We start from the raw sequence: 12,859 nt of genomic DNA, 5'->3' as shown, positions 1-12,859 counted from the left end.
GCCCCCTTTCCTTGTCCTATCAGTAGAAAAAGGCCTTAAAGTGGATGTAGGTATAATTAGCACTGCCTTTAATGGCCCTTTTACTCTGGCAGAGAGGTGTAAAGGGGCCTTAGTGTAAATGAGGATCAGGCCCTAGTTGTTTGCACCCTTGTCACTAAATTGATGCAGATTTTCTTAGTCTAGACAAGCCCCAAAATTGGTGAGGGGCGGGGGAGAGAGGGGAAATGATCCAGTGCAATCAACAGTTTGGGTTAGGCTGTGAGCTTCATACTGGAATCAAGTGACTTGCCCGAGGTCACCTGGGGAGGCTGTGGGGGGCCGGAAACTAAATCAGAACTCCTGGGTCCCATTCCGACGCCTTAGCCACAGGACCACCTTTTTCAGTCTTGAAACATTAGAGGAGCAAAGAGCAAGACACATTTTCCAGTGTGAATTTTAAGACTAGTAATGACTCATGCCGAGGGATGGGGCTAGGGGCCAAGAACTCCAGAATTCTAATCATGCCTCTGCCACTGAGTTGATCTAAAAGAAAAGGAGTACTTGTGGCACCTTGCTTCCCTGCCCTGTGCCTCTGTTTCCCCTCTAACATGCTGATAATCTGCCACCTCCCCATACTGAAGGGTTGTTGGGTGCTAGTGAATGTTTGTACAGTGCTTGGAAATTGTAATACACTAAGTATTATTACTTATTATTATATTATTATATAAGGGAAGAGTACATTTTTGGCTTTAAACATTTTGGGCCCGAGCATGAGCTAGTTTAAACTGATGTAGCTCCATTTAAATCAATGGGACAGATTCCTTGTGTGTATACATCACCTTAGTTCGATTGAAGTCAATGGGTTAGATCTCTAGCTGGTGTAAAGTGGCATTCATTGCAATTCAGGGCCCAGTTCCTTGTTCCTAGCCCCATGCCCTCTCAGAGCTAGGAACAAAAACCCAGGAGTTCTGACATCCAAGCCTTACCTCTAAACACTAGATCAAACCCGCCTCCCAGAAACAAGAATAGAACTCAGGAATCCTGACTCCCAGCACCCTCTTCTCTAACTACTAGGCCGCACTGCTCTTTATCTGAGATACATCACGCCGCGTTGCTCGCTGCATGTCCAAAAACACCCCACTGCCTTCTGAATTTCACCGTTGGTGCAGGGGTGCTGCTGGAACTAGGGGGGGCAAAAAGGGAAGGGGGCTGCCGCACCCCCTGGCTTGAAGTGGTTTCCATCATATATAGGGTTTACAGTTTGGTACAATGGCTTTCAGCACCCCCCCGCTATACACATTGTTCCAGCCCCTCTGCATCGGTGACTTAGTGCATGGCTGGAAGGCGCTCAGATGCTACGGTGAGGGTCGCGGCATGAGAACCGACGCAGACCAGAACTGGGCTTGCACTTGGCCACGCCTGGAGGATTTTGCTGGAGAACGACGCCCCTCGGGGGTGTGTGTGTGTGTGCAAAAAACAGAGGTGCAAGCTGGGTCTGACGGAGCGTGCTCCTGACCTCTAGTGATGAGCTGGGAAAGGGGGATGGAGTGATGGAGACCCGACAGCAGCCAAGTGGAAGCCAGGGCCCTTTAAACCCTGCACAGATCAGGCTCCTAAATCACCCACCCAGGCTGCCGCTGGTCCTCCGGGCGGAAGGATTTGCAGCAAGCCACGCTGCAGCCTAGCTTGGGAGGAGGTGGCTTGGGTGCAAGGGGGGAGGACCGGAGCTGGGTGGCTAAGCCCTCCCTCCCCAGGCCGTGCGTAGGGCTTGGCCATTGGTGGGTGGGGAGCCATCTGGCCGTCCCGGCATGCTAGGCTGCGCTGGCTGGTGGTTACGTTGTGTCTTTCCCCCAGTGGGTTGGAAGTAGTTACCTTTGTCGCCAAAAAGGAGGAAGGAAGGAATCGACACACACACACACACACACAGACAGACAGACAGACACACACACACACGCAACCAAAGGGAGGAAGTTCACTGAGACACTGAGATTGCTCCTGCTTGCCTGGGCTCGCCTCTGAAGTGTGGCGGCGGCGGTGTTGTTGTTTGTTGTTGTTTGTTGTTGCTTCTTTGAAGCCTCCTCTTCTCCCACATCACCCCGTTCCCGGGCTCCTGGCAGCGACTTTCTGGGGGGAAGGCGGCGCGGGAGCGGACGCTGGAGGGTAAGTCGAGTCCTGGGGGGAGTGGGGGTAGCCTAGGGGTGGCGGTGGACTGACCGCTCTTGGGAGTCCGGGTGGGGAGGGGCTTGGGTGGAAACCGTTTGGCAACAGCCGGGGGGGGGGGGTTAAGGTGACCAGAGAGCAAGTGTGAAATATAGAGACACTGGGGAGGGAAATAGGCGCCTGTATAAGACACAGCCCCGAATGTGGGGACTGTTCCTAGAAAAGCAGCACAGCTGGTCGGGCCTGGCCTGGGTACCACGGTGATGGGCGGCGGCGGGGGGCGGGCTGTGGTACAGGGAGCTGGATCCATCGACCGGGATCGATTCGGGCTGCGGGGCGGGAGGGTGGCGAGCGCACCCTCCAGCCGCCTCTGACATTTCAAAACAAACCTTCGCCAAAATGGTGCAGAGGTGAAGGGAGGAATACAGGCGGCGGCGAGGTGTTGCCTCCCTTGTGTCTGCCTGACAGCAGCGGCTGTTTGCAAAGGCGGGGGGGGGGGGGAGGATCAGCGCTGGGGACCGGTGAGGGGCCAAGGCGCTGACAGCTCCGCAGGGCTGCCTGAGGGAGGGGGGCTGGGAGACAGCAGCTGGGAAGCGGGGGGGGGGGGGGGGGAGAGTGTCAGATCTGTGGTGTTCACCCGTTGTTTGGGGGAAAGTGTGTGTGTGTAGCTGACAGCTGAGGTTGTTGCCGAGGGTTACGGGCGGGGGGGGGGGGGGCGACGACGACGACGACTTTGGATCCTGCCATTTAGCAGCAGTCACCAAAATGGTGTAGAGGGGAAGGAGGATCTGCCCCAGGAGGGTGAGTGGGCAGGGGGGCTGGGGGAGCAGTGGGAGTCTGGTGGGGGGCAGGGGGTGTCTGGCAGCTGCGGGGGCAGAGGTGTCTGGTGGGGGGTAGGGGGTGTCTGGCAGCTGCGGGGGCAGAGGTGTCTGGTGGGGGGCAGGGGGTGTCTGGTGAAGCGTAGGGTGGTGTCTGGTAGCTGAGGATGGGGGGCAGGGGTGCCTGGTGTCTGGGGGGGCAGAGGTGTCTGGTGGGGGGCAGGGGGTATCTGGTGGAGCATAGGGGGGTATTTGATAGCTGAGGGTGGGGGGCAGAGGTGTCTTATGTGGGGCAGGGAGGGTGTCTGGTAGTTGGGGGGCGGGAGCAGCAGTGTGGAGTAAGTATAGAGAGAGGGTCCCAGAGCTACTAAATGCCAAAGTGTGTGTCTCTGTCATGGGGAGGGACAGAGCCCTGAGCAGCTGCTCCTTCCTGGGGTGATGGGCGACAGCTAAAGCCACCAGAATGGGACAGGGGGACTGGCGCAACACCCCCACCCTGTGCTTGGGCGGGTGGGAGCAACAGGCCCCCCTTGTTTGGGGAGCTTGGAGCCATGCCTCTCTGTGTTTGGGAGGCTGGCTGGCTTAGTATATGGAGCACCGGGTGGGGTGGGGGGGAGGTATTTGATTGGCAACAGCAGCTTTTAGGAAGGGCAATGGTAAATAGAGTCCCGGGGCTTCAATGACTTGGATGGCTGCCTGTTCTGGGGACTGACAGCTGTGGTTGTTTGTTCCTCTCTGGTTGAAATGCTGCTGAAGGCTGGTCTGTGTGTGGGGGTGGAGGTTGGCGGGGGGCGAGGCATTTCTGCCATTTGACAAAAGCTAGAATAAGGTGCCATGGCGAAGAGCCAAGACACCCCCCCGAGAGGGGGTGGGGGATGTTGTGTGTGTGTGTGTGTGTGGGGGGTGCATGCCTGGGGGGTGGCAGCAGTCGCCACAGGACGGGTGTGTGCTTGTGGGTTTCTGGCACCTGGCAGCTCCAGGGGATGCTGAGGCTTGTCTCGGAGGGTGCCAGGGTTGCTGAGGGTGACAGGAGTCAGAGGCATGTCCTACGACCTGAATGGGGCAGCAGGCCAGCAGACATATCGCAGGGGGAAGTGTGTGTGTGGTGGTGGTGAGGTTGGGGTTTAAGAAGGACTCTATGTGTCAGAGGCCTGCTGAGGTGCTGTCAGATCTGGGTGTTGTTTAGCGTATGTGTTGCATCTGAGATGCTTGTTTGCCATCAGTAGATCTCTGCTTGCCCCTTTGCTTGGATGTTGTCTGTCTCTTGCACAGACACAGACATAGACATGGCTCTTTCCTTCTGCACTCTGGGTGTCTGTTCTCACCCAGTGCCAAATCCCCAAGTACCTGTCTTCACGTGTGACAGGAAGGGGGGGGTGATGGCTGGGAAGGGTCAGCCACAAGTTGGTCCATTTACTTCTCCTGCGCGCTCTTCCCCCACCCTCAACATCCACTGCCCCTGGCTCTCCCGGCTGTGCGGAGCTGACATTTCACAGGGGGCCCTTTCTCCACTCTCCCTGCCGGTTTGGTTTTGGGAAGTTAATGGGAGATGAGTGCTGGGTCTTTCGACTGTTGGCGGAACAGAACCTGGAGCTCACCTACCGAGGACTGCTCAGTTTGGAAAGTGATCGTTGAGCGCCATACCGCCCATTCGAATGCCTGATTCTCATTTACACTGAGGACCCTTTACCCGTCTCTGGCTGCGCAAAGGGGCCTGAGGCCTGGTTGAAACACAGATTTGGCAGTAGAATAACTAGGTCAGTTAGGGGTGTGATTTCTCCTCCCCCTGATATAGTTGCATCTGAAGAAATGTGGTTTTTTTTACCCATGAAAGCTTATGCCCCAATAAATCTGTTAGTCTTTAAGGTGCCACCGGACTCCTTGTTGTTTTTGTGAATACGGACTAACACGGCCGCCCCTCTGATGGTTACACCAGCACAACCAGTAGTGTGGTACAGTTAAAAAGCTACCTTTATACTGGGATACTTATTCCCCTTTAGCTATACCAGTATAAGTGCTTTTATCCTGGTATAACTGCATTCACACCAAGGGGGGTATATATCACTTTAACTACTGGTTCTCCATTGCCCTACAGCTGTAGGCTCGGGAGGGAGAGACGCGTTATCCCACAATATGCCACGAACCAGCTCCTAGAACGGCTCAAGTCAGCGAGGCGCGAAGAACCCTGCGAAACACCCCCTGAAATCCTAGTGTCAGACCCGGATCACTGCAACGTGGCTGCGGCTAGACGGGTCTGGAGGGCGCGTGGCTCTGCCGTGCGGATGCTCAGCAAGCCCCAGTTCAGTGCATCCCCTCAGGCCTTGATTCAGCAAAGCAGTTAAGTCCGTGCTTCACTGTTAGCGTGCGATATTGAAGTTAGTCAAGGGCACTCCCCTGCTTAAAGTTAAGCACGTGTTTAAGTGTTAAGTTGAACTGAAGCCTTACAAAGTGGATGTGACAAAAGGTACCATTCTGCTCTGGTAGAAATTAGCACCCACCTGGCACTGGTGTAAATAAGAACTCAAGGTGAAAAGCAGGGGAGTTTGCACCACCCTGTAGGACCTTGGGCAAAGCCTCGTCTGGACATTAAAGTCTTAGCGATAGAACACGTTTTTTGGGGGGTGGGGGAAGGGTGTGATTTTGTTTTTTACCGAAATAATTATGCCCCTCGTATGATTGAGTTATACTGAGCGAGCTTATTTTGCTTCAACTGCAGTGAGCTACCCTGATATAAGCACTTCGATGCCGCTATGGTTGCATCCACAGCGGAGGTTTTTTTTGTCGCTTTCATTGTGCTGGAATAAAATCGGAGAACTATGGAGCTGGAAGGGACCTCGAGAGGTCATCTCATCCCAGCCCCCTCTGCTGAGGCAGGACCAAGTAACCCTAGACCATCCCTGACAGACGTTTGTCCAGCGTGTTCTGAAAATCCGCCAATGATGGGGATTCCACAACCTCCTTTGGACGTCTGTTCCCCTTAGAATGAGAAAGTTTGTCCTAATATCCTAAATCTCCCTGCAAATTGGGCTGGTTTTCCTTCTTGTCGTACTCTTGGTGGACGTGGGGGAACAACTGATCACTGTCCTCTTTCTATCAACGTTTTGCTGTTATCGTGTCCCTTCTCGATCTTCCCTTCTCGACACTAAACATGCCCATTTCTTTCAAGCTTTCCTCATAGGCCATGTATAATTAAAGCAATACAGTACTACTTGTTAAGTGTTCACAGGTCCTCACTGTCCCTATGCCTCATTTTCCTCAACTATACAATGGGATAATAATAGCTCTCTGTCTCATCCTTTGATGTCCGTCTGTTTAGAGTATAAGGCTTTTGGGCCAGGGACTGTCTCTTAGTTTTATTACTGAACATTTGTATTGTGGTGGCGCCTGGAGGCCGATCAGACCTGGATCCCATTGTACTAGGTGCCGTGTAAAACATATAGCAAATGACAAGTCCCTGCTCCCAGAGAATCGAGACTTAAAGACATAACCGGTGGCTGTGATAAGCAGGGTGTCAATATGTGAGGTCGGGCAAGGTAGCAAAAATAATAGAACGTGCGCAATGCGTAGCCAGTTGGGAACAGAAATTGGCATGACTCTGTTAATGTAATCTTAAGTGTGTGTGTAACCTAGTACAGTAACAATACCTAACCCCCATCTAGCACTACTTCTTAGCAGATCTCACAGCCCAAAAGAGGTCAGTTACCATTATCCGCAAGGGAGCTGTGATCTCAGCTCGAGTGTCTGGACCTCACCATAACACTCCTCAAACTAATAGTCTGGGGAGAGAGAACGGGTCGCTGTTGAATATATGTATCTCAAGGAAATGCTGCTTTTTAAAAAAAAAAAATATTGAAACAGTTTCAGATTTTCTTTTCCTCAGTTTCAGAGGAGCAGCCCTGTTAGTCTGTATCTGCAAAAAGAACAGGTGTTCTTGTGGCACCTTAGAGACTAACAAATTAGTCTCTAAGGTGCCACAAGTCCTCCTGTTCTTTTTTCCTGAGTTGTTTCTCTCTGTTCAATTACTTTTGTGTGTGTGAAAATCGGTATTTGGACGTTGGCGTCCCTAAATTCGTGTTTGTTGTTGATGGGGTGCTAGCCTGGGATGTAGAATACCTAGGGTTTATTCTCTTGGCTTTGCTATTGACCAAGAACATCTCTGTGCATCTGTTTCCACTCCCACGCTTTGTCTGTTTTCATTGCAAGCTCTTTGGAATAATAATACCACCAAGCTCTCGTACGGTGCTTTATCAACATCAGTATCATTAGCTCCATTTTACATGTGGGGAAACTGAGGCAGAGAATGAGGACAGGGCATGTCCAAGGTCAGATGGCAACAGAGGAACCCAGGTCTCTGGAGTCCTAGCCTGGTGCTTTATCCACTAGGCCACACTGTCTTTTGCTGGGGCTTAACCTGCGTGCAGAATTTGCTCTAATCTAACTAACCCTGTTTCTAAATTAATGTATTTAAATTGGTGTGACTCCCTTGCCATAAATTGGTTTAAAAAAGTCCACAGAAGGCGATAGCAGTGACTTAGCTAAAAGCCAACCTCTGCACAAATGTCCACTGAAATAACAAAAAGTGTGAATTAAAACCAGGGCTGATGGTCATTTACACTCTGGCCCCTTTGCATCAGCCTGAAAATGAGTGTAAATTACAACATACCCAGTTAAAGGCCCTTTGCTGCTGCTGGGAAGTTGGGGTTGATGCGAGGGGTAAAGCCACTGTAGTCCCTGTAGTGTAGACAGGGCTTCAGTGTAAATGACAACCAGGCCCAGCTGACTTTAGCTAAGTGCTTGGCTAGGTGCTGGTGTAGCTTTAATCAGTGTAGTTGAACGGAAACTATTTCAGTGCAATGCATTGCCCTGCCGTTTGCACTGGTACAATTAATTTTAGCCACTGTTAGCTCCAGAATAAGAAATTCCCACGCTGGGTAGCTTGGACAAAAGGAGTGTTCTTAGCTCGAGTTAGGGCTTGTCTACATGGGGAAAGTTAATCCAAAGAAAGTAGGGCTATGTGTCCACTACAGCACGATGGCAGCACAGCTGGTTCTGTTGCATTGATCCAGCTGCATCTCCAGCTGGGGTTAGGACCTAGCTACGGTGCACACAGAGTGCAAATTTCTTCATGGCCTTAATTGTAAAGGAGACCCCCACGTCTGACTTTTGAAGCGGATTAGTTATACTGCATTAAATCCTTGTGTGAACGCTGTTATTCCGAAAGAAAGTGGCCTTCATTTGGTTCCAAAAGTGAATTAAAATAAACCAAATTAAGGACATTTAATTCTGAATGAGGGTGCTCACACAAGGGTTGAAATAATCCACTTCAAATTCACACCTCTACTTAATTCAGATTCATTTTTCTGGATGGCCCCCTGTAGACAAGCCCTTATTCGATTTAAAAACTGATTGAATTAAATCAGTGCCATTTCTGTGTGTAGAGAAAGTCCTGTTTACTTGTACAGCCCCCAGCACAATGGGGTGCTGGTCTTGGTTGGTGCACTGCCATTCAAATAAGAAATAATTAGTCCATCAGAGTTAAGATGGCACAGATCAGCCTACGGCTTCCTAAGAAATGGCATTTGATACTTTTCTCTCCCTGGCATTTCTCTCTTCTTTTTTTAAAATTACATAAACCTATCAATAAAGCGCTGTATTTTATTAAACAGCTGGTTTGAGCGGAGCTTAGGCGATGTTGGGAGACCTCTAGGCTGACCTTTTATTAGTATGTAATTTTTTATTAAAGAAGCCGTTTGCTGCGTGTGGTGCTTTTCTCTTTAAGGTGAATCTAGCCCTCGCCCGACTGTCGTCTGCCAGCAGCTCTGCCTTCGCAGATCTGTCGTTTTCAATCTTTCACTCTGGTGTCATGTGCTCCGTCCTTTTTTTCTTTGCACTTGTTTGCTTGCAGCTTTTTTTCTTTCCTCCTATTTAAAACAACAATCGTTCTCATTGAAATTAAAAAGCACTGGGGCTATAAAATAAATAAATCTTCCTGCCAAAAGTATCCAGAAATGTATTCAAACCACTTTACTCTCTGGACTGGGCAACTGACTAGTGCTTTCTAAAGCCTGGAGCAGAAGGGCTAGGTGGAGAGAGAGAGAGAGAGAGAGAGAGAGAGAGAGTGTGTGAAGAGGGGAGGGACATGTGGGGTGAATGATTCAAACTCCGACCTGCTCTATTCTAAAAATGTTTACTGGGAAAGCTTGCCCAAATTTCCACAATTCTCAGAGAGGTATTCCCATGATATTGTTCTTTCTTTGGGGGCAAGAATGGCCATTGTGTTCTCTTTATGTACAGCACCTTGCACGACAGGGCATGACTGACGCTCTTGGGTGCCCCCACAATATAATACTTGTACACAGCAGTTGGCCCACTGTACGCAGCAACAATTTCCCACAAGGCAGTGTGTCTGAAGGCGGGGGGACACTGGGATGCCTCCTCACAATGCACTATGCTTGGTGCTGACATACCAGGAGCTGCATGGACATAAAGCGCCAAGTAGTAGAGTGTGAATGCGCTTTTCCAAAATAGCTTTGTCTGTGGCACTGTGCCGGCAAAACCTTTGCCAGTGAAACTGCCTACTGTAGGCAAAGCCCATTCAGCCTGAGTTTGCAGAGAGCCTGGAACAATAGCTCTAAAGTGTCAATTGCCCCATTCATTTAAATGGGTTCTAACTCAGATGCTCAGGGTGCAATAAATGTCGACAATGGCAAGTATTTCTCAGTTCGACTAAATATGTTAGAAAGGAGAGGGAAGATCAGTTCATAATATAGCTCTTTTGAGCCATAGATCTCAAAGTGCTTTACAAAGGAGGTCAGTATCATCAGTCCCCCAAGGGAAACTGAGGCACAGAGCTGAAGTGACTCACCCAAGATCACCCAGTAGGCCAGCGGCAGGGCCAGGAATCGAACTCGGCTCTCTTGAGTCCCTATCTGCTAGGCCATGCTGCCAGTTATGAAGGATTTCCCGGAGGGGCAAGGGGAGTGAGGCACTAGCTGGTGAAGGAAGGAATACATGTGAATGTGTCAGCCATGCTCGAGCTGGGGTCGGCTACACCGCCCGAGAAGTCATCCCACTGGCTCTGAAACGTTCCCAGCTCTTACTAGCTCCTCCGCTGAAACAGCCAGGGACGCGCCGAGCGTCAGAGATGCGTGTTTAACTTACTGCTCTGTGACAAGCAGGTCATATGTTATGCCTGCAACGCGCAATTAAGTGCTGGTCTTTCTAGAGGCCGAATGTGTATGGCTCGCCGGTGGAGCTGGAATGCTGCCACGCTTTGGCTAGTATTGCTGTGTGTAAATGTCTCGGCCCCTACCTGATACATGTGCTGTGTTTGTATAGAGAGGAACTGAAGTCATAGACCTTATAATCAATGCCAAAAAACCTGCCGCTCTGTTTCTCTGCTTCTTTGTAAAGATCCAAACAACAGATACTCTTGTGACTAGGATTTTATTCTTTGTATCAAATAGATACTTACTAACATGCAGTGAAGTATCATAGGATGGTGAAACTAAAATGGAGGCCTGAATTCTTTCTCGGTGGTAGAATTAGGGGTTCTTAAACAGGGTGTGCTTCAGAGCCGCATTCACCCAATGCCCCTTTACACAGTCAGACCAGTGTCAAGAGATCTTATTGTAAATGAGAGTCTGGCCCCAGACGATTAAAATAAGAACCTTGTCTGGCAAACAGTTTACACATATGTGTAACTTTACTCATGTGAGTAATCTCAGCCAAGGTAATGGGACGACTTGCTGGAGTAAAATTGCTCATGCGCCTCAGTGTTCGCAGGAACAAGGTCTAAAGGGCTTTTTTTGGGGCACGGTGATATTTTAGGCATGATTTTAAAAACTGTGATCTGACATCTGCACTCCGGCCCCATCACAGCACAAAGCGGATTTAAAGTGAGGTGACCAAGCACTTGTCTACACTACAGTGGGTATAGTGGCATAGCTGTAGTGGATTAACTACAGTGGCATAGGCCTGTAACACAGAGGCACCCTACAAGCGACGGAAGCGTCTGCCATTGCAGGAAACATTCTGCCTTTGACCTGCGGCATCTACACATAGCTACGGTGCTCAGAGGTTTGGATTTTTCACATCCCTAAGTGTTGTAGCCATGTCAAACTAAATTCTAACTGTAGACCAGACCTGTAATTTACATCCAGAGCAGAGGAAAGGGGCCTTAGTATAAATGAGAATCAGGCCCTTTAAATCAATAGTAATTAGGGTCTTTCCAGGTACCGATCGCCTTCATCTTCCACTGAAGTCAGTTGAGGACACTCAGGGTTAGACCCTCTGTCTCAAAATGCAGGTAATTTGCAATGGGTGAATTAACCTGGGAAGTACTGAATAGTTCCCATCCAGTGCCATTTTTTTTTCTTTTTAGTTGGAGGAGGGGGAGGGTAAAACATGCCACTTTTGACTGGGGAGAAGAAGGAGACGTTTCCTAGTGGGTGGTGGTGGTTTTTCGAATGGTGCCCTGTTTGAAGCTGTTCGTAGCTTTGAAAAGTTGTCACCCCACCAGAGATGTGTTGGTGGGCAGAGTGCAGGTGAAAGAGTTAAAGATGCATGAAATTGATCACGTGGTTCTCCATGAGGCACAAATTAGTGATTTGCACAGTAATGGTCTCCTGGACATCATCCTTCCATATGGGGCAAATACTGTATAGACCAGTGACTTGTTTGTAAAGTGCACTGAGGTAAAAGGCATCATGTTATTTTAAATTTATATATCTTGGGGTGAATGCTAGCTGGGGTAGGAATAGCAGGTGTGAGTTTCCTAGTGGAAAATAAATGGGGCAATCTTACAGTCTCCTTTCTTTGTACAGCGGATGGCACCAATCAACAATATCCCATTCCAGGTGTGGTAACTGGAGCCTAAATGTAGGGGTGCATCTACATTTGAGCTGGGAGGTGTCATGTGGGCCTACCTGCGCTAGCTTGAGCTAGCATGCTAAAAATAGCCGTGTGACAGGGTGGCATTTGAACCCCCTGGGTATGTACTTGGGAGCCTAGTTTGAGCCGCCACCCATGCTGTCCTGGCCACCCGGCTATTTTTAGCACACCAGCTCTGCTGGAGCTACTGAGGGCAACTCGGCGTGAGCTGGGAATCACACCTCTCGGCTCAAATGTAAACGCACCCGATAGCTTGGTCTTGCTGTTCTTTTTAAATAGGTCAGATCCTCGGCTCATGTAAACCGGTGCCACTCCATTGACGTCTAGAGAGCTACACCCGCAGAAGGGATCTGGCTTGTACAGGATCAGCTGAAGTCATTGTTAGTGCAAAAGCAGCATCTCAAGATGGTTAATAGACCGACAAAGCCAATTACCAGCCACTAAGGCTGCTTTCTCTGGGCCTTAAAGGAGCAGTCTGCAAAGCTTGAATGCTACTGCTTCTGTCTTGCTGCCACAAAGGGTTCTAAGGTGCACCTTTATTTTATATTGAGTAAATTGATTAAATCATTTGGAACGGGTTAATAAATGATGGTATAACCGTGTGATAGACGTCGTTATTATTGACGATCTGTCTTGTGCCAGCGTCATGGACCAGAGCATCTAGGTACTATCATAATACAAAAAAATAATAAGGAACAGAATCCAGTTCTCTTAGCTTCTTGTCTTGTGCTTTTAAACTCTGGACCATGTCCCCTTTAGTCAGTGCTAGGCAATCCGGAGGCAATTACAAAGAAGGTGTGTGTCTCAGGGCGTGGGATTTGTCATGAAACCAATCTCCGCGCACCTATTGGTCAGTACGACAGAGCCCTGTAATTTACTTGTCATGGAGCTGCCGAGCAGGTAGCTTGTCCAATACAGGTCTTCATAACTCCACTGAATACATAGGTTGGTTTGTTGGTCTGCCAAGTTATTACCCTGAAGTCTAGAAAGGGAAACTACCTTTCCATGAA

The 12,859-nt window shown here is 49.6% G+C and overlaps 1 protein-coding gene across 8 annotated transcripts in view; it reads left to right on the top strand.

Moving 5' to 3' along the window:
* Positions 1-1,746: 1,746 nt before the first annotated feature.
* MEF2D (myocyte enhancer factor 2D) overlaps positions 1,747-12,859 on the top strand; it is a 176,623-nt gene continuing 165,510 nt past the window's right edge. For 7 of the 8 annotated variants that reach the window (XM_073323282.1, XM_073323281.1, XM_078850524.1 and 4 more), the window contains exon 1: positions 1,747-2,139. The gene's annotated coding sequence lies outside the window, so the exon portion shown is untranslated. Of the gene's footprint in view, positions 2,140-5,052; positions 5,295-12,859 lie in introns of all 8 variants that reach the window. The other variant, XM_073323278.1, reaches the window with a different exon arrangement.

This window comes from Lepidochelys kempii, chromosome 24 (assembly GCF_965140285.1).
Source record: "Lepidochelys kempii isolate rLepKem1 chromosome 24, rLepKem1.hap1, whole genome shotgun sequence".
Classification (NCBI taxonomy): Eukaryota; Metazoa; Chordata; order Testudines; family Cheloniidae; genus Lepidochelys; species Lepidochelys kempii.
This window is presented reverse-complemented; position numbering and strand designations above follow the sequence as displayed.